A 26,514-nucleotide genomic window follows, 5' to 3' on the forward strand; every position below is an offset into this window, starting at 1 on the left:
ATCACAGATTCTATGCAATACTAAAAGAAATTCCAGCAACCTAATTTGAAGGCTTGGAAAATCTTATCAAATTCATTTGAAAGGGAAAGATACCTCAAATAGCTAAAATATCCTAAAAAAAAAAAAAAAAAAAGAGAGCAAAGAAGGAGGAATAACACCTCTTGACTTTAAAGCTTCCTATAAAGCCATAGTGGTCAAAGCAGCATGGTACTGGCAGAAAAATAGAAGTATTTCTATTGGAACCAAATCAAGAGTATTTCTAATACAGCCAAATCAAGATGTGGAGATAGACCACCTAATCTATGGTCAATTGATCTTCAACAATTTCTCCAAATCCACTGAAATGGGTCAGAATAGTCTTTTCAATAAATGGGTGTGGGAGAGCTGGATCTCAATATCCAAAACAATGGAAGAGGATTCCGACCTTATACTCTAAACAAAAAATTAACTCAAAATGGATTAAAGCCCTAAATATAAAAACCAGTTCCATAAAACTCCTAGAAGAAAATATAAGAAAACATCATCAAGACCTACCAAGAGAAGGTAGCTTCTCAAACTTTACATTCAAACCACGAGCAATAAGGGAGGCTCAAGAGAACAGAGGCGGTGTCATGGGCTCTCTTGAAGGAGAAGTCGTGGTGGTTGGGGTTTCAGCTCCCCCGGAGCTTTGTAACCCTGCTTCCTCCTCTTCCTCCTCCTCCCCCTCCTTTCCATGGGCAGAGGAGGTTGTGGCCGCGGCTGGAAAAAGCCACTGCTGAGGATGGAGGAAGGAGGCTTCGGCGCATGGAGGCTGGTCCCTAGTGGGCTGGTATTACTGGTCCTCTGTGGCCTTCTGGAGGCGTCTGGTGAACTTCCCCCGCTCAGCGATGACATCCCCTTTAATTGGGCTCGCATGGAGTTCTCCCTGCCCACAACTAGTGTTTTGTATAAAGAAGATAATTATGTCATCATGACAACTGCACATATAGAGAAATACAAATGCATACTTCCTCTTGTGACAAATGGGGATGAGGCAATGACTTCTTTCAAGATGAAACACGAGAGGAAGCATGGTAAAATGGGAAGGGCACTAGCCTAGAAGCCAGGAGGCTGAGGAGAAAGAAAAGGATTACAAAGGCCCTAATCCAAGAGAGCTATTGGAACCACTGTTTAAACAAAGCAGTTGTTCCTAAAGAATTGAATCCTATTGGACTTATGAAGTATGTCACGGAAAACACATTCGGCAGTATCATGCAGAGACAGGAACTGGTCAGAAAGTAAGTATTCATGAGTATTGCCTTGGGAATATGTTGGCTAAGAACCTATTATATGAAAAAGATTGAGAAGCAGAGGAAAAAGAAAAATTAAAAGAGATTCTCTCTAAAAATATTGAAGGTCAGATGACACCTTACCATCCTATAGGAATGAGAAATGGCACCCCTGTAGTTTGAAACAGAACTGGCCCAGATCAAATAGTGTGATGTGTATATGTCATACTGAATCTAAGCATGAAATTCTTCCAGTAGCTGCAGTTACATCTTGTGAATATGAAGTTTTCATTTGACACCACTCTTGTGCAGTCATCCTAAATATAGGTTCAGGGCATCTATATTGAATGACATATTTTGCCAATCTCTACCGGGATCACCATTTAAACCTCTCACCCTGAGACAATTGGAGCAACAGGAGGAAATACTAAGGGTGCCTTTTAGGAAAAATAAAGAGGAAGAGTTGCAGTCAATTAAAGAAGAGAGATTTCCCTACAATCCACAAGCCCATTTCTGTTGGCTCTCAGCCAGTGCTCTCACTGTTGGAACAACCCACATATCCAAATTGACAGATGACCAACTCATAAAAGAGTTCCTTAGTGGTTCTTCCTGCTTTCATGGGGGTGTTGACTGGTGGAAATATGAATTCTGTTCTGGCAAACATGTGCATCAATACCATGAGGACGAGGATAATGGGAAAACCTCTGTGGTTGTGGGGACATGGAACCAAGAAGAGCATATTGAATGGGCTAAGAAGAAAACAGCTAGAGCCTATCATCTTAGAGACAATGGTACCCAGTCAGGATGGTGTCACATTTTTATGGGAATGGAGATATTTGGTATATAATTGACAAACCAAGACAGGTGACTGTAAAACTAAAGTGTAAAGAACCAGATTCTCCTCACGCTATTACTCTATGTATGCTAGAGCCTCATTCATGTCAGTATATTCTTGGGGCTGAATCTCCAGTGATCTGTAAAACCTTAGATACAGCAGATGAAAATGGACTTCTTTCTCTCCCCAACTAAAGGGTAATAAAGTTGGAGAAAGGAAAACATCATTGAAAGTCTGATGATTTCTGTCATCTGTGACAATTTGTCTCATTATAGAACACTCAGCCATTAAACCTCATGTAAAGGATTATATAAAAGGACTCTCAACCACTTTGTGAATATGTATGTGTATATAAGAGGTTATTGATAAACTTCTAAGGCATACATTTGTCTCACTTTTTTTCATTTTTATTGTCTTCAGAAATGATTGTGCATGTTTTTTCTTGTTTGGATTATGTGATTCCAAAATAAATCTCATCCTGGTAATTTAAAGTCCAATAGAATCAAATGTCATAATGGTTGTAACTACTAGAAGTTTCTAAATAACAGACTTATTATGTAAATTGTAGTATATATAACCACTTAAAAAAGTAAAGATAATGAAGAAAGATAAAAATTAATAGGGGGTTATTTAAATGAAAGAATAAGTAAAATATGTAAATTCTAAGCTTGATATCCTTTCAACAAATTTTTTATTTATCACCTGCTCTCTACCAGGCATTGGACCAGAAATTGTACCCTTTTTCTAAGAGTTTTGCTTTTCTCTCAGAACTTTTATCTATTCTTTCCCCATGCTATTGAGTGTGTTTTCTCCCAGTGTGTATCTGGTGTAAGCAGTAAGTGATTCTTCTCTCTTGACTTGGAATTGTTTACTCTAACAAAATACACTGTACTGGCTATCCATTGTACTTTTCCACTGTATGCTACAGATTTTAATTTTGAACAGTTTTATAACACATTACCACAGAATATTTATTTTAAAAGTGAATAAAATGTTCTCAACCAAAAAGAAAGCACAATCAAAAAGGTGAAGAGGCAGACAACTTGATGGGAGAAAATATTTGGAAACCACATTCCAGTAAAAGTTTGATATACTGTGTTCACAAAGAAATTAAACAACTCAACAAAAAAAAGAACAAACAACCCAATTATAAAATGGACAAAGGATATGAATAGACATTTTTTCTGAAAAGCAAATACAAGTAGCTAAAAAGCACATGAAGAGATGCTTACCTTCATTAGCTATAAAGGAAATGCAAAACAATGAGATATCACCTCACATAAGATATCTCATAAGAGTGGCTGCTATTAAACCAACAGGGAACTAGAAATGTTGGAGAGGATGTGGAGAAATTGGGACACTTATGCACTGCTGGTGGGAACATATAGTGGTGTAGCTGCTGTGAAAGATAGTTTGGCAGTTCTTCAGAAACTAAATAACAAGTTGCCCTATGACCCGTCAATACCAATACTTGGTATATACCCAGGAGAGCTGAAAGTAGTGACATGAACAAACATTTGCATCCCAATGTTCATAGCTGCACTATTTATAATTGCCAAAAGATAGAAACAATCCAAGTCCCCATCAACGGATGAATGGAGAAACAAAATATAGTATATTCATATGATGGAATATCATGTAGCAGTAAGATGAAATGAGGTCCAAAAACATGATAACATAGATGAACCATGAGGACGGACATAATGCAGAGTGAAATAAGCTAGACACAGAAGGGGAGATGCTGTATTATTTTGCTACCATGACTCTGATAGAGGTAAACTCAGAGGTTTACAATGTAGATTATAGGGGATTTAGAGGTACACAGAAGCTAGAGATGGTGAATGGTTACTCAATGAGTTTGAACTTAAATGTAAGGAAACAGAAGTGATGGTAAGTCATTAGTGGGGTAAAAGTAACATTGCCATATTGAAGGTGAATATAATTGAAAGGCATTTTATAGTCATGTATCCCACCAATTAGCTCTGCAATCATAAATAAGTTCTTATGTGAACTACTTAAAGGTTTGATCTTGCACAAAAAGTCAATAACAGAGGGGTATAGGGGAAAAACTAATATTGCATGCTAGTGCCTATAGTTAACAGGAAGACATCAAAAGTACCACAACAATATCAGGGGTAAATAATTGTAGGGTGGGGAGGATTGACAAGAGATGGAGGGGGGTTTAGATTTGACATCTGGTAAGACTGCGTTTATCGGCCCTTTGTCTCTTCATACCAATGAAAACTGCTTAAAATTGAGAGTGCTGGTGATTGTACAACTAAATGAGAACACATTAAGAGATGGATTGTTTATTTTGGACATCAACCACGAAGCCAGATAGATGGAGGGGGCCAAAGTGTACAATGACTGAGAAACAGAATAATGAAGTATGATGTATACATATAATGGACTATTGTGCAATTTCAAAAAAGGAATGGGTCGTGAGGCATTCTATAGAGAAACCGAACCAATAGAAGAGAGGTATAATATGAGATTCGTAAAAGTATCTCATGCAACCATGAGAATGCAAGTTCAAAATCCATACAGCAGGCTGCGAAGTTGGCAACTCCAATGAAGGGTCACATTGAACTCCAGAGGAGAGGCTTACTGGCTGAAGAAGCAGTGAAAAGTCTCTCTTCTTCCTTAAGTCTTTAACTGATTGGATTATCTTGTTGCTGGAGATATGCCCTTAGTTGACGTACATGTTACCAGCCACAGCTGCAATCAACTGTCTAATGATTGAATAAACCAGACTTCTAGTTTATCAACCAGCCATTAAGTATCCTTGCAGGATTGGTTAAGCCTGTGTTTGCTTGACCAGACAACTGGGCACCATAACCTGGCCAAATTGACACTAGAACTAACCATCACAGATGGTAAGGTTTTACTCCAAAATCCTAAGGGTCTGCATTGTGAGCCTGCCAAAGGCTCTAGACAGCATGTCTATTTGCCAGTTATACTTCTAGCACTATTGGATCTGTTCGATCATATGGCCCAAGTGGCAGAGCACCTTGCATGGCAATCTGAACCTTTCACAGAACCTCCTCTTGTTCTAGTTCCCACTCAAAACTAGCAGCCTTTTTTGCAACTCAGTAAATGGTCTAGAGTAGCACATTCAAATGAGGAGTATGTTGTCTCTAAAATCCAAAGAGGCCAAATAGGCATTATGCCTCTTTTTGCTCATAGCAGGGGCTAGATGCGACAGCTTATCCTTTACCTTAGTAGGGATATCTCAACATGTCCCACACTACTGGACACCTAGAAATTTCACTGAGGTGGAAGTCCCCTGTACTTTTGTTGGGTTTATCTCCCACCCTCTGACACACAATGCCTTACCAATAAGTCTACAGTAGTTGCTACTTCTTGCTCATTAGGTCCAATCAACATGATATCATCAATTTAATGGACCAGTGTGATGTCCTGTGGGAGGAAGAAGGATAAAGTACTTGCAGACAAGATCATGACATAGGGATGAAGAGTTGATATACCCCTGAGGAAGGGCAGTGAAGATATACTGCTGGCCTTGCCAGCTGAATCCCAACTGTTTCTGGTGGTCTTTACTAACAGCAATTGAGAAAAAAGAATTTGCCAGATCAATGGCTAAATAGCAGGTACTATGGTAAGTTTTGATTTGCTCAAGCAATGATACCACATCTGGAGCAGCAGCTACATTTAGAGTCACCACCTGGTTAAGTTTATGATAACACTGTCATCCTCCAACAATCATCTGCTTACTGCACAGGCCAAATAGGAGAGTTGAATGGGGATGTGATGGGAATCACCACACCTGCATTCTACAAGTCCCTAAGCATGGCATCAACTCTGCAGTTCCTCCAGGGATTTGGTATTGCTTCTGATTTACCATTTTGTTAAGTAGGGACAGTTTTGTGGATTCCACATGGCCTTTCCTACCACAATAGCCCTCACTCCATGAGTCAGGGAAACAATGTGAGGATTTTGCCAGTTTCTGAGTTTGTCTATTTAAAAATTGGGGAAATAGACACAGAATGGGTCCAGAGACCCACTGGACCTACTGTGAGTCAGACCTGAGCTAAAACGCCCTCTATCACCTGACCTCCATAAACTCCTACTCTGACTGGTGAATCAAAATGTGTTTTGGGTCTCCTAGAATTAATGTCACTTCTGAAACAGTGTCTAATAATCCCTCAAATAGCTGAGGGATATTTCTCTAATGCACAATTACCTTGATAAAAGGCTGGAGATCTCTTTGGGGGAAGGCTGGGAGGAAGATTAACAGTATAAATTTTGGCAGTGTAGCAGGGTCCTTCCCAAAAGGGATTTCAACTTTCCCTCATTCAAGAGGCTCTGGGTCTGTGAACTGTCTCAAGTCTGGGATTGATTAAGTGGCTGTGACTCTGCTTTTGTAATTTAAGTTAAACTTCTGTTCATTTGACCTAGACCTCTTCTGTTTATACAGATCATACAAGCACCTAGTAGACTGCTCTCTATTTTACTTCTAAGTACCCCATGATGTAGTTGCCAATGCCATAGGTGTCTGTGAGTCATATTATTATTATTTTTTTTACTTTTTGCATGGGCAAGCACCGGGAATTGAACCTGGGTCTCCAGCATGGCAGGAGTCACATTATTTTGACTGCTGCTTTGAGTCTACTGTCCATTGTGTAGCCATTTCCACCTTGTTTTTGGTGATTAAGTGCAACCACATGGCTCTCAAGATATAATCATCCCCGTTGTGTTTAAGGATTCCAGCTCAGTGACAGCAGTTCTCACAGTAATATCTGACTTACAGAGAAGGGTGATTACAGAACTCTTCTTAGATGATAGAGCTAGTCTCATGAATTTATTCCACACAGTCTCAGTAAAAGGTGGGTCCTCTGGACATTCCTGGGGTGTTTGAGTAGGTCTTCCATGACAAATCCACTCTAACATTTCAATCTCTCTAAGCCTTTGGATCCCCTCCTCCACATTATACAAGGCAGTTCTGGCATTTCAACCTCAGGTAATGTAGGCCACTTTTAATCCATGTTTCAGCCAACCACTCAAACAGTTAATATCCCTTCTAACCCCCCAAGTTACAATATTGAATGCAGAATCTCTGTTTAATGGATCCATTTCAATAAATTCAGTAAGATTCAGCTTTATATTCCTTCAACCATTATCACACACCTTTAATATCCACTCCCACACATATTCCCTGGATTTCTATTTACAAAAATTGGAAAACTCATGCAGTTCTTTTGGAGTATAACTTATTTCCTTATGTGTCATACTTTATACTTCACTTTTCAAGGCCTGTTGGGACTTAAGTCTAGGTATAGGTCTTGAAGAAAAGAGGAGTGGTGGGGGTGATTGATGAAAAGAATTAGAAGTGTCTTTCAAGCCAGTTACCTCAGGGCATTACACTGCAGTTTCATCTGGTGAAACAGGATTAATCTCTCCAGACAGGCATGAGGGCTGTTTCCCCAGTGCATATTGTTACAGGTTTAGTAGACACTGAATGGCTACTCTCTTTAGGTGGAGGTTGGATGGCAGACTCCTCAGGGCAGGCTGGAGGTTGGGTAGCTGTTTCCTCGGGGCAGAACATTAGTGGTTTATCTAGTTGAGACTCAGCAGAATCCAGGATTCCAATGTCTCCACTGCTATCACTATCAACCCATATATGCTCATCCCAATTTTCAGGATCCTATTCTTTTCCAATCAATGCTTTTGCTTTAATAGCAGATACCCTGCAAGGTTGAGATTTTAGTTTATGTCACAAATCTGCTACTTGCGCAATGAGGCTCTGGGAATGGTTTTCAGAGATCTCAGGTCTGAGGCCACAGAAGATAAGATTTTTTTTTAGGGCACACATAGAAACTTTTACATCTTTCATGTGGCACTTAAGTTGCAAATTTGAAGCCTTCAGCTCATCCCTTTCTCCTATAACTGTATCTAGCGTATCAAAGAACAACCAGCCTACATTATTATATTTCTTAACTCCAAAAAACTCAGTAAGGTGTCAAAAATATGATCACCCAGAACCTTGTTCCTTATAAGAATATAATTTGGAGAATTAAATGGTGATAATTTGTGTATTTGTTTTGCCCACTCATGCCATGGCCTGTCAGTGCTATCCTGATAATGGGAACTAGAGTCATTAATGTCTTCTAATCTAATCAGAATAGAAAATCAATTGCAAAAACCCATTTTTAAGATTCTGTTTCTCAAGAACAACCCCAGTACCAAGCTGTAATAGTCAGGGTTCTCTAGGGAAACAGAACCAGTGGGGGATATCTGCAAATGTGAGATATTATAGAAGTGTTTTTTTTAAACTTTTTTTATTAATTAAAAAAAATTAACAAACAAAGCATTAAGATTTCATTCCATTCTACATATACAATCAGTAATTCTTAATATCATCACATAGCTGCATATTCATCATTTCTTAATACATTTGCATCAATTTAGAAAAAGAAATAAAAAGACAGCAGAAAAAGAAATACAATGATAATAGAGAAAAAAAATATTATACATACCATACCCCTTACCCCTCGCTTTCATATACCACTAGGATTTCAAACTGAATTTATTTTAACATTTGTTCCCCCATTATTTATTTTTATTCCATATGTTCTACTCTTCTGTTGATAAAGTAGCTAAAAGGAGCATCAGACACAAGGTTTTCACATTCACAGAGTCTCATTGTGAAAGCTATATCATTGTTCAATCATCATCAAGAAAATGGCTACTGGAACACAGCTCTACGTTTTCAGGCAGTTCCCTCCAGCCTCTCTGCTACATCTTGAACAACAAGGTGATATCTACTTAATGCATGAGAATAACCTCCAGGATAACCTCTCAACTCTGGAATCTCTCAGCCATTGACAATCTCATTTCACTCTTCCCCCTTTGGTCGAGAAGGTTCTCTCAATCTCTTGATGTTAATTCTCAGCTCATTCTAGGGTTTTTCTCAGTCCTTTGATGCTGAGTCTCAGCTCATTCCAGGACTTCTGTCCCACGTTGCCAGGAAGGTCCACACCCCTGGGAATCATGTCCCATGCAGAGAGGGGGAGGGTAGTGAGACTGCGTGTCATGTTGGCTGGAGAGAGAGGCCACATCTGAGCAACAAAAGAGGCTCTCTTGGGGGTGACCCTTAGGCTTAAATTTTAAGTAGACTTGACCTATCCTTTGTGGGCTTAAGTTTCATATGAACAAACCCCAAGACTGGGGGCTCAGCCTACAGCTTTGGTTGTCCACACTGCTTGTGCGAATATCAAGAATTCAACTTGGGGAAGTTGAATTTCTCCCCGCTCTCACCATTCCCTGAAGGGGGCTTGCAAATACTTTTCCAGTCATATAGAAGTGTTTTCTGCAACTCCAATGAGTTCCTCAGGATAGCCTGACCAGCTGAAGTGGGGAGATTCTCTCTTCTGACTTCTCCTTTAAAGCCTTCAACTTATTAGTTTTAATGTCACTCATTGTGGAAGACACTCTCCTTAGCTAACCGTAGATATAATAAGCCATAAATGCAATCAACATGCTGGTGATTTAATAAACCAGCATTCTGGTTTGTTCACCAGCCACAAAATGTCCTTGCAGTAACAGGCCAAAGTTTGCTAGACCAGACAACTGAACACCATCACCTGACCAAGTTGGTACCTAAACCTAACCATAACAGCATTCTAACCATACCAACTTTGAATCAAGTGAAAATTATAATTATGAGTTCTATGTCTTCATTCAGGTGAAGGAACACACAGTGTTGACCCAGATAGGGACTGCGTAATGTGATACTCATTGCATTGAGTAATGTGGATCTACTCAAGTTGACACCTGAACCCAACCATCACACCTCTGGAGAGGCTGACTATAATTCAGGAGTCAGTACCCTTTGGGTGTTAAGTTAATCATTTGACAGGAAAGAGTTCCCCAAAGATACTATTATTTAGTCCTTTCCCCCCAAAACTTATTCACAAAAACATGATGAGAAATGTCAATAAATGCATTGTTAGCCTAGATAACTAGTCAAGAATCATGTTAAGAAGGAAATAAATTATATTTAAATATATTTCTTTCAGTAAAACCATACTATATTTGAATGACTACTGCTTTCACCCAGGGCATTCTTTTAATAATTCATCTTAGATTATTTCCTAGGATCAAGATGGTCTTGATTAGGGAGTGGGGGTGATTTGAGGTGTTGGGGAATCTCAGTTAGATGAATAAAGTCCCTATAAATAAAGATTGGTGGGAATGAAGATTTCCATTCCATATCACTGGAACCTTTTTAGCTGCCTATGAGCTTATCTCTGCTTCTCAGGCTTTGTGACTGGCCAGGAATATCGAAAATTAAAAAAATACTTTTACCCATGAGTAGTTTGGAAAGAATTGAATAAAGAATCTAGGGACAGACAGGTCATTGGCCCTGTTATAGATAAAATAATTTTACCCATAAGTTGTTTGGAAAGGATTGAGTAAAGTATATGGTGACAAACAGGTATTACCCCTGCAGTGGAGATGGGAAGCATTTGCCCAAATCAATGGTTATTCTCTCTGATCACATGGAGTATTCTTTGGTTATTGTCTTGGCTGTCACATGGCTTCCTGGCTTTGGTAGACCCTGTTGGGTCTCTTTCAGACCCTGATATTCACTCTTAAAGCAGAGACGGTGTAGTGTGCACTTTGCTAATTCCACTTTGATTCATGTAGACCTTCAAAGAGTCCATGGACTTTTCTTACTCTCCATCATTCACCATCATCCCCCATTCCCTCCAAATTAGGAAAACCTAATTGACTAGGGATCATCATGGATTCTTTTAAAACTCTTGTTTTTGTGGACCTGCCATAACAAATTACCACAAACTGTGTGGTTTAAAACAATCTAAATTAATTTTCTTGCAGTTCTGAAGCCAAAAATCTGAAATTAAGTTGTCAGCAAGCTGCACTTTCTCTGGGGGCTCTAGAGGAGAATGTATTCTTGCCTCTTCCAGCTTCTGGCGGTTGTCAGCATTCCTTGATTTGTGGCCACATTATTCCACTCTCTGCTTCTGCAGTCACATTGCCTCCTCCATGTCTCTGTTTTGTAAGAATAATCAGCATTGGATTTAGGGCCTACTTTGAATAATCCAGGATGGTCTTATCTTAAAGTTCTTAATTAATTATAAACATAAAGACCCTTTTTACAAATAGGGTAATATTCACAGATTTCAGGATATGACATTAGGGTGTGTGCACATTTTGGGGGGAGCTGCCATCCATTCTATTCCATCTTGTTTAAGGATACATTGTTTTCTATCTTTCATGTTTTGGCTTTTAAAACATTGAAGAGCCCTTTCCGCGCTACCCACAGAGGGGTCCATACGGCGTTGTCCTCGGTTCCCATCTAACTTAAAGGGAAATTTAAACAATGTCCGGAGCCCTTGATGTCCTGCAGATGAAGGAGGAGGATGTCCTCAAATTCCTTGCTGCAGGAACCCATTTAGGTGGCACCAACCTTGACTTCCAGATGGAACAGTACATCTACAAAAGGAAAAGTGATGGGTATCTACATCATAAATCTGAAGAGGACATGGGAGAAGCTTCTGCTGGCAGCTTGTGCTATTGTTGCCATTGAAAACCCCGCTGATGTCAGTGTCATATCCTCCAGGAATACAGGCCAGCAGGCTGTGCTAAAGCTTGCTGCTGCCATTGGAGCAACTCCTATTGCCGGGCGCTTCACCCTGGAACTTTCACTAACCAGATTCAGGCCGCCTTTCGGGAGCCACGTCTTCTGGTGGTGACGGATCCCAGGGCTGACCACCAGCCTCTCACAGAGGCATCCTATGTTAACCTGCCCACCATTGCGTTGTGTAACACAGATTCTCCTCTGCGCTATGTGGACATTGCCATCCCGTGCAACAACAAGGGAGCTCACTCAGTGGGTCTGATGTGGTGGATGCTGGCCCGGGAAGTTTTGCGCATGCGTGGCACCATCTCCCGTGAGCACCCATGGGAAGTCATGCCTGATCTCTACTTCTACAGGGATCCTGAAGAGATTGAAAAGGAAGAGCAAGCTGCTGCTGAAAAGGCTGTGACCAAGGAGGAATTTCAGGATGAATGGACTGCTCCAGCTCCTGAATTTACTGCTACTCAGCCTGAAGTTGCAGACTGGTCTGAAGGCGTACAGGTGCCCTCTGTGCCTATTCAGCAGTTCCCTACTGAAGACTGGAGTGCTCAGCCTGCAACTGAAGACTGGTCTGCAGCTCCCACTGCTCAGGCCACTGAGTGGGTAGGAACAACCACTGAGTGGTCATAAGCTGTTCTTGCATAGGCTCGTAAACAAGTTGCCGGAAAATAAACAAGTTTCTATAAGTTAAAAAAAAAAAAATTGAAGAAATTCAAGAAATCTGTTTTTTCTTCCTCATCTAAGCTTTCAAGACTGTGTTTCCTACCTTCTTGGGAGAATTCAATGCATAACCTTGTTTCAATTGCTTTTTGGGGGGGATTCTTCCTTCCCTGAGGCAAATAAATGGGGAGGAACATCACTGAAACAAAAAGGAAATAATTTAGGATTTAGTGTCTCTACTTTTTACCTTGCATGTAGACATTTTCCCATGTTTAGTGTTCTAGCACCTCTTCTGTTTCCTAGAATTCCTTAATTTTAGGATAGCTGTCTCATTCGTACTCTTTTTCACCCAGAGTTTGGACTGTAAACTATTCATATCAGATGGTACTATCTAAATTAGAACTATTAGGAGCTCTTAGCTTAGAATTTCTTCTTCCTATTGTGAAGAGTATTGTTCCCTGTCAATATTTATACTAATTAATGAAAGTGCCATGCTGCACTTGCCCCAACACAGATGTACCTGGAAGATGTCATATGAAGTGGAAGAAACCACACCCAAAAGACAAATATTGTATGCTGTCTCTTTCATGAAATGCTTAGAATAAGGAAATTCATAAAGACAGAAAGCAGAATAGTGGTTACTAGAGAAAGAGAGGAATGAGGAGTTATTGCTAAATGAATAGGAGCTTTGCTTTAGGATGACAAAATAGTCTGGAAATAGGTACTGATAGGGTTACACATTATTGTCAATGGACTTAAAGACTATTCACTTAAAATGGTTACAATGATTTTGTGTTATGTATATGTCAACACAATTAAAACTACATCAATTTTTTTAAGTAAAAAAATATTTATACTAATTAATACATTGTCATTTGTTGAGTCACTACCATGAGTCTGGCTCATTGCTATGTGCTTTGGGTATGTTACTTCCATTGTTCCGAACAATCTGAGAAAAATATAGATGAGGGCCAGAGCAATGCAAGTGTTGAACAGGGCATTAAAACCCAGGTCTGCCTCACTCCCCAAATCCATGTTCTTTCTACTACATCAAACAACTTCTCAAGTTTCCTTTGTAGAGAATGAAGCAAAATAGGGATTTCTGCTTTCTCTGTCAGCTCTAACCTTATACCAGAAGCTGCAAAAAGAATTTTCTCTTCCCTATTCACCTCTGGCTCTGAAAAGAATTTTAAAGGTCCCATTCTTTGTATTTTCTTAGCTTTTTTTTTTTTTGCCAAGTGTCACTACATTTCGGGATTTTAGGCTTCTTGATACTATCCTTTAGAGTTCATGTTACCGTCTTATAATTATCCTTCGTATGTGGTTTCATTCTCCTAAGCTTTCTGCCACTTCCCATTAGCCAAGCAATTCCTCCTTGTTGGTCAGAATTAGGTTCCCCGGTTGTTCCTGCTACCCACTGGGACATTAAATCATGAAAAAGGCAAGTAAAAAACATGTCAGATGTTTTCCTTTTAACGCAATGAGCTTTCAGAAAGTGTCCAGCCATTAGAATTTTCTTTTTCTTTTTTATGTCTGTATTGCTATAGGTATTGACAAACAGTATACTGTATGGTACTGTGGTATTAATAATGAATTCTTTTAAGAAGAATTGTATGTGGCAGTATATTTTTGGAACCAGTTTTAAACCTCCACATAAAGCCTTCTGCAGCAGTTTTGAACTTCACGTGATCTATATGTATACCTGGTCATTCTAATACTTCTCCTTTCTCATCTCACACGCACGTCCACCGAGTGGAGATGAATCTGGAAGTAGCTAATCTGTGAATCTCATTTTGAGCTGTCATCCTAAACCAGAAAGTGGGGAATGGGCGGTGTCATGCCCTCTCTCCTGTAAAATACATGTTACAAATTCTATAAGTTAAGGCCACAGAGCAGAGGGTCTGTGAACGTGGATGGGAAAAATATTAAACCTTAATTTTTGCTAACCTCTAAGTGAAATTTACCATTGCCTTCAATTTTGAGCATATACAATAAACCATATTGTTATTAGCAGTATTGGTGACTTTTTAACAATAAAAATCACAAGTATTTTCCCATCACATTGCTATAGGTGTAGATATCACAAAATGGAAGTTATGTTTACTACATAAGACTCTGCTAGATTTTTTTATTTAATGCATTAATAAAGATGTATATGTAAAGCATACACTCATTAAATATTTTGATTTCTGTATTTTAATATAATTGTCTTATTTTTAATCTTATGTATTTTATTTTATGCATTATAAGCATGACTCTGAAAAAGAATCTATAGGCTTCATCAGCCTGCTAAAGGGATCTGTGGCAGAAAAGAAATAGTTAAGAATGTCAACTATGGACTCTGGCCTTGTGGTGAAGAGCATGTAGCTCTGTTTTGACATTGTACAGGTTTAAATTCTGCTCTGGCACTTATGGTACATCACTGATTAAGTTATGCACTCTTGGTACGGATTCTTCATCTGTAAAATGGACATAATACCTACCTAAAAGTCTGGCTATGAAGGTGAAGTAAAATAACATTTGTGAAGAGTTTAGCACAATGCCTGTCACATGGTATGTTATTTATCTCCACATCTAGGTGATAAGGACTTTATTCAGATCCTATTTACATTTATCCTATATAAAAATTTTTTTTTTTTTACTGTGTTGTCACTGGATTCATTTAAAAATTGTATTATTAAATATGGACCAAGTTTCAAATGAATATTTATAAAACACATGGGTGGTATAAAGAAGAATGATACAATGTAAACACACAATCTAATCAACCTGTCTGGAGAGCTCATTTAGATAACCCAAACACATGGAGCCCAGAATGGGAGTGAGACCCTGTAATTCTGTATAGCTTAATGTAATACCCGGAGACATCCCAGACTATGGTGAGCTGATAATTAAAAAGCATTGGTAGAGTCCCTTGAGGGACTGGAGAAAAAAATACAGAAATATTACATTTTCCCATCTGAGAAACCCCTGGTACTCTCTCAAACATTAGGGACTCTCAAGAAAATAGGTCAAGCCCTTGATTTTGAGACTTGCCTTTACAAAACTTATTTCTGTAATGGAGAAGCTAAGATGACCTATAATTATGCTTAAGAGATACTTCCAGGAATCCTCTTTTATTTCTCAGATGTGGCCTCTCTCTCTAAACCCAACTCTTAAAAGAAAATTATTACCCTCCCCTCTATGTGGGACATGACATCCAGGGGTGAAAGCCTCCCTGACAACAGAGGACATGACGCCCAGTGTTGACATGGCCTTGGCACTGAGGAAGGGACTGTGTCTTCTGGACTAAAAGGGGGAAAAGAAATGTAACAAAATAAGGTATCAGTGGCTAAAAGCGTTCAAATGGAGTCAAGAGGCTATTCTGGAGGCTACTCTTATGCAAGCTTCAGCTAGATAATGCTAATTGCCATGGTTTGCCATATCCTAACTAACATCATTCCTGTAACTCTAAAGAACACCTAGGGCTCTAACTGAAACTCTACAAAAGTTTCATATACTAAGTTTACTTTCCTGAAGACTATAAACTAGCGAGGGTATCTTAGGGCAGATAAGTCCTGAAAACCCAAGAATATCAACTAATTCTATCCCTCTATCCTATATTGTTGACAACCCTTTTCCAACATGGAAAACTTAGAACAGGCATAAACCAAAGATTCCTATAAATTGGGAGTAGGAATAAAGGAGAAGGAGGAGTTATAATACAGAAGATAGGATTTAAGAAATGAGTATGATTGCTGGATCACTATAATGATATTTCTTTTAGCATCCAGTGTTTTGGAGCAGCTAGAAGGCAAAACCTGAAAATGTAGAATGGTAATCCATACTAAACTTTGAAATCTGTTCTGAAACTACTTGTTAAAATGTACCTTGAAAATTATTGCTCTATTTTTATTTATGTTATATTTCACAATAAAAATTTTTTTAAAAAGAACAACACAATGTAGACCCATATATCCTTATTCCAGTTTATTAAAAAAACATCACTTTAAAAATAATGAACATATAGGGTGCACAGGTGGTTCAGTGGTAGAATGCTTGCCTTCCATGAGGGAGACCCAGGTTCGATTCCCAGACCATGTACCTTCCCCCCCCCAAAAAAAGATAAAAAAATGATGACAATACAATTTGTCATCCAAACCAAAACACTTTTGAGAGTGAAAGTAGGTATTATTAATTATTATACCAGGAAAATAGACAAACTAGAACTGTCCCAGTTAAACCAACATGTATAATCATCTTACTTTTAAGTCCCTTGTGTGTCCCTTCTTTATTCCACTCTCTTCCCTTTGTAGTTATAAAAAAATCATTATTCTGATTTCTGCTAGCATTCTTTTGCTTTTACTTTAATATATAGATTTATTTCTCATATTTGTATCCCTAAACAAGGTAGTGTTTACTTTTGCTTGTTCTTTTTTTTTGAAACTTTTTATTTATTTATTTTTAATCTTTTACATGGGCAGGCACCAGGAAACGAACCCGGGTCCTCTGGCATGGCAGGCGAGCATTCTTGCCTGCTGAGCCACCATGGCCCTTGCATGTTCTTTGATTTATACAAATGGAATCCTATTGTAATATGTAATGTAATGTGAATCGGTTTTTTGCTCAACATTTTGCTTATGAGATTCATCCATGTCCATGGACTTGTAATGAACTTTTTCCCACTTTTTCTATGTGGATATGCACAATATATTTATCCACTCTACTGTTGATGGACATAGGTTGTTCCTAATTTTTACTGCTACAAATCATACTGCTATGAAACTTCTTACTCATATGTGCCCTGGACACATTTCTCCTGGGTCATAGAAGAGGCACATCTTTCAAGTTTACTAGATAATTCCAAATTGTTTTCCAAATTGATCATACAAACGTATAATTAAACCACCAATGTTTAAGTGTTCTGGTGATATTGTCAGACTTTTATCTGGTGAGTGTGAAATATTTCTTTGTGGTTGAATCTTTAAGTTCCTTCAGATTTCCTCCTCTACAAATTGCCTGTTTGGGGTGGAGGTGGGTACATCTCTCCATTTTTATTGCATTGTATTAGATCTTTATGCAACCTGAATGCTAATTCTTTGCTAGCACTATGTGTAGTAAAGATTTTCTCCCAGTTTCTGACTTGTCTTCTACTTTCCTTATGGTGTCTTCTTTGTTTTTACTTTTTCGTTATGGAAAATGTGGAAACAATTGGAAAGGAATGCAGAATAGAATAACGAGCTTCCATTTACCTGTTACCCAGTTTTAAGAACTATCAGTCTATAATCAATCTTGTTTGATTTATACTACCATCCACTTTCTCCATCTTTTATTATTTTGAAATATATCCCAGATATTATATGACACATTTTAAATATTTAATAAGTATCTCTATAAGATACGCAATCTTAAAAAAATCCAGAATAAATTACAACAATTCCTTGTTATCCAATGTTAAGTAAGCATTCAAATTTCCCATTATCATAAATGTGACCTTTTTTTTTCTTCAGTTTTTTGAATCATGATCCAGCTAAAATCCTGTGGTAGTTAGCCTCAAGATGGCATCCAATGACCCCTAGTATTCACACACTTGTGGGTAATGCCTTCCAAAGACATGGTGGTTCATGCCTATTTCTCTTCTTAATAAGAGAAATTGCAGGTTTACAAAGCATTCATGCATAAAATACAGTTTCCATATACGCCTTCACCACTAACACCTTGCACTGATGTGGTACATTTGTTACAACTGATGGCAGCACTTTTTTAAAAAAATAATTGTACTATTTTTAAAAATAGTAGTTACCTTTGTTATAATTGATGAGAGATTATTAAAACGGTTCTGTCTATCATCCATTATTTATATTAGGTGTATTTTTTCCCTATATACTATCATATTATTACTACCTTGCATTGGTATTGTATATTTGTTATAATTCATGAAAGAATATTCTTATATTTTTACTATTAACTATAGCCCATCATCTACAAAAGAGTTCTCTGTGTTGTACGGTCTCATGCTGTATCTTTCTATTTTAATTCTAGTAATGTATTCATTCTAAAGTTTCCTCTTTTAACCACCTTCACCTATACAGTTAAGTGCTGTTTATTATACTCACAATTATGTGTTGCTATCACCACCATTTCTAATAGAGATTCTTTACAAGTTAAGCATCAACTCCCCATTTTTTAAAATCAATATATCTCCTGGTAACCTATACTCTAGATTTTAACTCCATGAGTTTCCTCATTATCATTAGTTTATATTAGTGAGACCACACAATATTTGACCTTTTGTGTCTGGCTTATTTCACATTGCACTCAATTCGATGTCCTCAAGATTCATCTATGCTGTTGCATGCATCAGAACGTCATTCCTTTTTATGGCTGAATAATATTTCATTGCGTATATATACCACATTTTGCTTATTCATTCATTGGTTGATGAACACTTGGATTTGCATCCATCTTTTGACAACTGTGAATAATGCTGCTATAAACATCGGTATGCAAATGTCTGTTCAAGGCCCTGCTTTCAGTTCTTCTAGGTATATACTTAGTAATAGGATTGCTGGATCATATGGTAATTCTATACTTAGCCTCCTGAGGAATTGCTACACTGTCTTCCACAATGGCTGCACCATTTTACATTTCCACCAGCAATGAATGATTGTTCCTATATCTCCACATCCTCTCCAACACTTGTAGTTTTGTTTTTTTAATAATGGCCATTCTAGTTGGTGTGAAATGATATCTCATCGTGATTTTGATTTGCATTTCTCTAATAGCTAGTTATGATGAGAATATTTTCATGTGCTTTTTTTTTTTTTAGTGCTTTGTATTTCCTCTTTGGGGAAATGTCTAGTCAAATCTTGTGCCCAGTTTTTAATTGGGTTGTCTTCTCATTGTTGAGTTGTAGAATTTTTAAAATATATTCTGGCTATTAAACCCTTATTCAATATGTTTTCTAGGAAAACATGAAGTTGAGATTGTACCTGTAAAGTCTTTTGTTAAGACCCCAGAAAAAATCTATGATGATGCCTCAAAGTATTTTCACTCAGACATAAAGGGTATTCCTCTCAGAACCTCTCATCAAACCACAGGGCTTTTAAGAAGTTTAAAGATGTTGCACGTTAGCAGAAGGCCAACACAGAGAAGGATTTATATTTAAGAGATTTATGGTGTTGCTCCTGCCTAATAGAATGAACTCTTATAAGATTCACAGGAGACCCATAAAATTTCTAAAAGAACTATATCAGCAGGAACATTGCCAATATAGACTGAAAGGGACAGAAAAATTATCAAATGAAAAGAAGCTTTAGGTTAACCAAGCTTCTGGAGGCAGAAAACAGAAGGAGAGAACTACACAACTGTAAAAATGGAAAACAAAGGATAACTCAGGGGTGGATCCAAAAGCCTAGAAGGAAGTGCTGATTTATGGAGTATTATTTCCAGGAATTGTCAACCTTTGCCTGGCTAGAGTTCAGAATTTATATGTTAACTATGTTCCTCTAGTTTTCCCCACCCCTTTTTAAAATACAAGTGCATATAGTGTTTATCCTAGTCATTTTATATTGGTGTGGGGCATGTAGGTAATATATATCTTTAGCTTATGGGGTTTTAGCTAGATCATGATTTAAAAAAATGGAAAAAAAAGGTCACATTTATGATAATCGGAAATTTGAACGCTCACTTAACATTAACATTTTATCACATCAAAAGAAACCCTGAGGGGGTGCATGGGTAGTTCAGTGGTAGAATTCTTGCCTGTCTTGTGGGAGACCCAGGTTTGAATCCCAGGCCATGCACTTCCCCAAAACAAGCAATCAAACAAACAAAAATTCAACAAATGGTGCTGCAATAATGGGATGCTCACATGGAAAAAGAATGAAATGTGACCGCTGCCATACAGCATACAAAAAAATAAAAAGAAAGAAACCCTGTACTCTATCCTCCCACTGTATGTTAGCAGTAAGCAACTACTAATCTACTCTCTATCTATAGATTTCCCTATTCTGCATTTCATATAAATGAAATGATATAATATATGGTCTTTTGTGACTGGCTTCTTTCACTTAGTATAAATTTCTCAAGATTTATCCGTGTTGCATGCTATTAGTACTTTAATTCCTTTTTATGGTTGAATAATATTATATTGTATGGCTATACCAACTTTTGTTTATCCATTTGTCAGTTCATGAACATTTGGGCTATTTCCACTTTTGGCTATTATGAATGCCTAATTGCTATAGTTTTATAATAATTCTTGAGATCTAATAAGTCAATTCTCTCCATCTTCTATCTCCTGGTTCTGAAGCATCTTGAATTTTCTGGACCCACTGCTCATTTACATAGACTTTAGAATCAGCTTATCAAATTCCTTTGAGAACTCCTTTGGGATTTTTATTGTAATCACAATTCATTGCTTATGGACCAATTGCCATCTTAACTCTAGAGTCTTTTAATATTCGAACATATATTTCTTTTTACTGGATATTTTTTAATCATTTTAATAAAGTTTTACGATTTTTTTCCATAAAGGTTTATGATTTTTCCCATAAACATCTTCTATAGCTTTTGTTCATTTATTCCCAGATAATTCCATTTTTAAAATGATACAGTAAATGGTACTTTTAACAAAATCATTTTCTAATAGTTAATTTTTGCTGCAGAAGTGCTACTCATTTTTGTATGATGATATTATACCTAGAAACCATAAAAACTCTAATTTTAATAATATATCTATACATTCTTAAGATGTGGCTCTTCATTTCCAGTCTCTATACCTTTTATTTCTTTTTCTTGCCTTATGATGTTAGCAAGTATTCCCAATATAGCATTTGTTCCTGGTTTTAAGACACTACTTCAATCATTTCAGCTTTACATATATTTGTTTTAGGCTTATTGGTTGAAGGAAGGTCTGCACAATTCTTAATTTACAAAAGGCTATCACCATGTCTACGCTAATTTTTCAAAGGCTTTTTAAAAAAATTCTATTAGGATAACTATATGATAACTGAAAATTATAGAACATAACTAAGTAAAAACGCTTGAACTAACAACAACCACAAAGATAATACCAAATAATGCTTCAACAGATATGTTTAACAGGATATTAGAGATCATTAAAAAGAAAACAGTGAGAGCTAAGAACTATTCGAGATGACGCATGGGAAGACAAACACACAGAAACATAAGAAACACAATGAAAAGGTCTAACACATATGTAAGTGGGGTTCCAGAAGAAAAGGAAAGGTGAGAGGTTGGGGCAGAAGCACATCTGACAAAATAATAGCTGAGAATTTTCCAAAACAGACTAAGGACATAAGATCCTAGATTCAAGAAGCATTAAAAGCCTCACAAAGAAAAAAGAAAAAAAAAAAAAAAAAAGAATACAAAGAAAAATACATGTAGGCCAATCACAAAAAAACTGCTTCAAACTGAAGATAAAGACAAAAATCTTAAAAGTAGTCAAATTAAAAAGAGAGACTACTTTCAAAGGTGCAGAAATAAAACTGACATTATTTCCCTGAAGAAATAATGGAAGCCGGAAGCAATGGACTGTAGCTTCGAAATGATAAAAGAACACAGCTGCCAATTCAGCAAAAAATATCCCTTGAAAATGAAGGTGAAATGAAGACAGTTCCAGGACACAAAAACTGACAGAATTTGTCACCAGCAGACATTCACAATAAGAGCCTACTAAATTATATTCTTCAGTAAAAAGAAATATAACCCCAGATAGAAGCTTAGAGATTTACCAAGTCATGAAAAGCAATAGAAAATGTAAATGTTTGGGTAACTGTAAATGCACAACAATTGTGTAAAAATAATGTCTTGATTTAAAATATATATTTTAAGAATATAGAATGTATATAACATGGGGTGGGGTGGTAAATGAAGTTGATGCGTTCTTAGGTCATTTTATTGTTCAAGAAGAGGTACAATAACAAATTATTTTAGTATTTGATAAGCCGAGGTTCCATGTTAAACTATTTGAGTAAACACTAAAATGAATACTAAAAGGATATATAACTGTCAAGCTTCTGGGGTGGAAGAAATGGAGCAATTAAAAACAATCTAAAAGAAGGCAAGAAAGAAGAAAAACGAACATAGGAGTGGTGGGACAAATAAAGAACAAACAATATGAAAGATTTAAATGCAAATACATTAGCAATTATGTTACATGTAAGCAGACAAAATCCATAATTTAAAAAACAAACATTATCAATCTGGGCTTACAAAATACATGATTTCTTATCACTCCTGAAGTTAAAATATTCTAATTTTTTTTTCCCTTACACTTAAAATAAAATCCAAACCATTTCCCTGGTTTTCAAAACTGATGTGATGCAGCCCTTTCCTACCTATAAACTTATTCTTCTCTTAACCACTATATTCCAACTCTTCAGGCCCTCTTTTCGGGGGAGGGGAGGGGGAAGGGGGGAAGTGCATGGTCTGGTCCAGGATTAAACCCAGGTCTCCCATATGGAAGGTAAGCATCCTACCACTGAACCACCAGTGCACCCTCAGGCTCTGTTCTGATTCCTGAAATACTCCAAGTTAGTTCATGCCTTACTGTTTTGCACTATTGTGCCCTCTGCATGCAATGGTTTCCCCAGTTTTTACAAAGCTGGGTTTTTTGTTTGTTTTTTGGTCATTCAAATAGCAGTTTGAATGACACCTTCATAGAGGTTTTCCTGGATCACCTAATCTCAGTCATCTTTTTTATTTTATTATTATCTTTTAAGATAATTTTTCTTTTAATTTTCCAGTCTTCGTAAAAGAACTGTGATAGTTTTGGCTGACAGATTAGTCCACATCACAGATCTAATCTGTTATCACAGAACACATTTTTTGACCTGGTAACAGAAAATAATTCTGGTGACCTCACCCATAGCCAAGTTTCTAAGCCTAGAATTAAAGTCATGTTTTTGGATTCTGTCCTTAAATAACTTTCAGAGAGGAAAACCATGAAGAGGCTTCCTGCTCAGTAGAGACTCCGATGGAAGGATGGCAGAAATAGGCTGGTTTCCAGGTCTTCAGTATTGCTCTTCCACAAATTAAACAGGACAAGGAGTGGGTTTTTCACCGATGGGGCTCTCACCCACTCACTGGTTCTGGCCAGTTTTCCATAGCCTCCTCTCTCAGCGTCCTCGTCTTGCCAATACTTGTCTTATTCCTGCTGGCCAGGTCGCCCTGGCCATACTGCCCGCGCTTAAATCCTGCGCCCCAGCCTGTGAGAATGAGCCGATCATCTAGATAAGTTCCACTGACGTACCGCATGGCATTTTCTGCGTCTGCTTTTGAATAGTACTTCACAAAACAGAATCCGCATGTTGGTTTTTTTTTTTTTTTCATTTTATCTAGGCCCGTAATGATTTTCTTTATGTCACCACTTTTGCTGAATAGATTTATTCTTCAGTTGTGTAAAAGGAAAGATTTCCAACATGCAACAGCTTTTCTTCAGTAACTTTCCTTGTTCTTCATGGTCACCCCGGAAATGCTGGTCCTGGTACTGGCTCAGCTCCACATAAGGAGCCTCTGTGCAGCGCCGTCAGGAATCCGCTAGACACAGTGCAAGGAGGTCTCAGTCATCTATCTTAATCTCCTGCAAAGCACTTATCACTATCTTTTATTTTCTTATTTATTTACTTACTTATCTATTAGCACTTGCTGTAAATTCCCTGAAAATAGGATCATGTTTACTTTTTTTTACCACCGTGTCCCCAGAATCTAGAACATTGACTGATACACAGTAGATACTCAATCTCAATAAGCATCGAATGAACAAATAAAACTAGTTTAGGCTTTAAACAAATCATTCCGGCTGTGGTATTGAAATAGAACTGATAGGTGAAGACAAATCATGAAGCTTTTACCTGAAACTCCTAAATCTATAATGGAATTACAAGAATATAGCCTTGAAATTTGCAGTTTGGTAATCTTATTCAAATCAGCTGAACCTTTCAGGCTCATAAAACACCTCATTTATCTGAGATGTACGCAGAATCTGCTGGAATTACCAAACAGATTTGCAAAATTTGTTGGTAGCTACTTTCTGCAGAAAAAATGCAAAACACAAAGGAAGTAGGACTGACTGTAAAGATTCAGAAATGGATAGCACAATAATATAAGTACACTGAATGAAGCTGAATGTGAGTATGGTTGAGTGAGAAGGGTTAGAGCATGTATGACACCAGAAGGAAAGAGTGAGGACAAACACTGAGACGGTATAATTTAGGAATATCTAGAATGGACAATGATGGTGATTAAATTATAAATATAAGAATGTTTTTGCATGAGGGAGAACAAATGACTGTCAATATTGCAAGGTGGTGAAAATAGGACGGTATACAGGAAAAAATGCAAGCTATCAAAGCTAGGTTCTACAGTTAACAGTAATATTGTAATATGTTCCCATTGAATGTAACAAAGGCAATATGCCAAAACTAAATGTCAATAAGCCAGGGATATGAGAGGGGTATGGGATTCTTTGTGGAAGAAAAAGAAATATCTTCATAGAAATTGTGGTGGCAAAGGCATGCCACCTATGTGACTGTATCAGGAATCACTGATTTTTACTTAGGTGGAATTGTATGAATTGTGCAAATAAAACTGTTTAGGAATGAACAGAGAGAAACAAGTGCTGCAGAAAATGTGGAGAAAGAGATGCACCTATTGTAGGTTGGGAAGAAGAGTGGTGCAGCTCCTCTGGAGGGCAGAGTGGTGGCTTCACAGGAGGCCTGAGGTGGGGTTGCCATAGGATCCTGCAGCCTCCTTGCTAGGTATATACTCGGAAAACTGAGAGTGGGAACAGGAATGGACATTTGCACACTGTTTCCGGCAGCAGGATTTAGGATTTACAATGGATAGAGATGACTGAAGTTTACATCAACTGAGAACTGGAAAGGAGAACTGTAGTATGCATGCAATGGACTACTGAGTAGCTCCAAGAAGGAATGAAGTTGTGAGGCATGTAAGTAGGTGAATGAACCTTGAGGACAGTATGTTGAATGAAATGTCAGAAACAAATTAGACAAATATTATCATGCTTCACTCATATGGACTAACTATAATATAAAAACTTGGAGAATTGAAGTTGAGAGCATGGGTTATCAAGTTGGGGCCTATAGAAAGGTTCCTAGATTGTAAACTCTCACAGTAGTCACATCTATTCCTAAGTGGTAACAGTTATTTTGAACTTCTGAGACGCTATTTGTGTATAACCAGGTTATTACCTAGAACTTTGGGTATTCATGTGACAACTGAGATTCAGAGTTACAGCTCTCATGCTATGAAAGCCAGCAGTACCCCATAGAGCAACCATTTAAAAAGTTGAAAAAGTGATCAGACTTCGACTGAGATGAATGAAGCTAATCCGGATAGGACTAAGGTAAATCAGATTACAGGTTAAATGATGACATGGTCTATATTTTAAAAGTTCAACTTCTGTGCGTGACCAAAGGAAGAGATGTTTATTCAGTGCAAAATTTATATTTTTGGCAGCACATTATCTAATTTAACTTGCATGTTCAGTTTATCTGATAATCACATGGAATCTTGATTAGGGAGTGAGATCTTTTTGGTTTGTACAGGTTAGTGTAATGCCCTGATATATCCCAGAATAATCTGGGCAGGAAATTAAAAAGTATTTGCAAAGTGCCCTTGGGGGATGGGGGAGAAAGGAGGAAATAATAAACTTTCTCATGTGGGGAATTCTTGATAATCTCACAAGCAGTGGAGACAACCAATTCAATAGGCTGAGACCTTGATTTGGGGGCTTGCCCCCTATTAAACTTTTTCCTGCAAAGGAGAAGCTAAGCCCACTTACAATCATGGTATGAGTCACCCCCAGAGAGCCCCTTTTGAGGCTCAGACGTGGCCTCTCTCACTAAGCCAACTTGGCAGGTGAACTCTCTGCCCTTTTCCCTATGTGCGACATGCTGAGGGGTGCAAATCTCCCTGGCAACGTGGGACGTGACTCCCGGGGATTAACTGGGACTTGGCATCACGGGACTGAGAAAGCTTTCTTGACCAAAAGCAGGGAAGGAGAATTGAGGCAAAAAAAAAGTTTCAGTGGCTGAGAGATTTCAAACAGAGTTAAGAGGTTATCCTGGTGGTTATTCTTACGCATTATATAGAAACTCCTTTTTAATTTATGGTGTATT

The 26,514-nt window shown here is 37.7% G+C and overlaps 3 pseudogenes; 2 read left to right on the forward strand and 1 right to left on the reverse strand.

Annotated features, from left to right (window-relative positions):
• The first annotated feature begins 760 nt into the window (after positions 1-760).
• On the forward strand, positions 761-2,276 carry LOC143665351 (endoplasmic reticulum lectin 1-like; annotated as a pseudogene).
• A 9,149-nt stretch (positions 2,277-11,425) lies between these two features.
• On the forward strand, positions 11,426-12,403 carry LOC143665598 (small ribosomal subunit protein uS2 pseudogene; annotated as a pseudogene).
• A 10,520-nt stretch (positions 12,404-22,923) lies between these two features.
• On the reverse strand, positions 22,924-24,046 carry LOC143665194 (nuclear cap-binding protein subunit 2 pseudogene; annotated as a pseudogene).
• Positions 24,047-26,514: the final 2,468 nt, after the last annotated feature.

This window comes from Tamandua tetradactyla, chromosome 21, assembly GCF_023851605.1.
Source record: "Tamandua tetradactyla isolate mTamTet1 chromosome 21, mTamTet1.pri, whole genome shotgun sequence".
Taxonomy (NCBI): domain Eukaryota; kingdom Metazoa; phylum Chordata; class Mammalia; order Pilosa; family Myrmecophagidae; genus Tamandua; species Tamandua tetradactyla.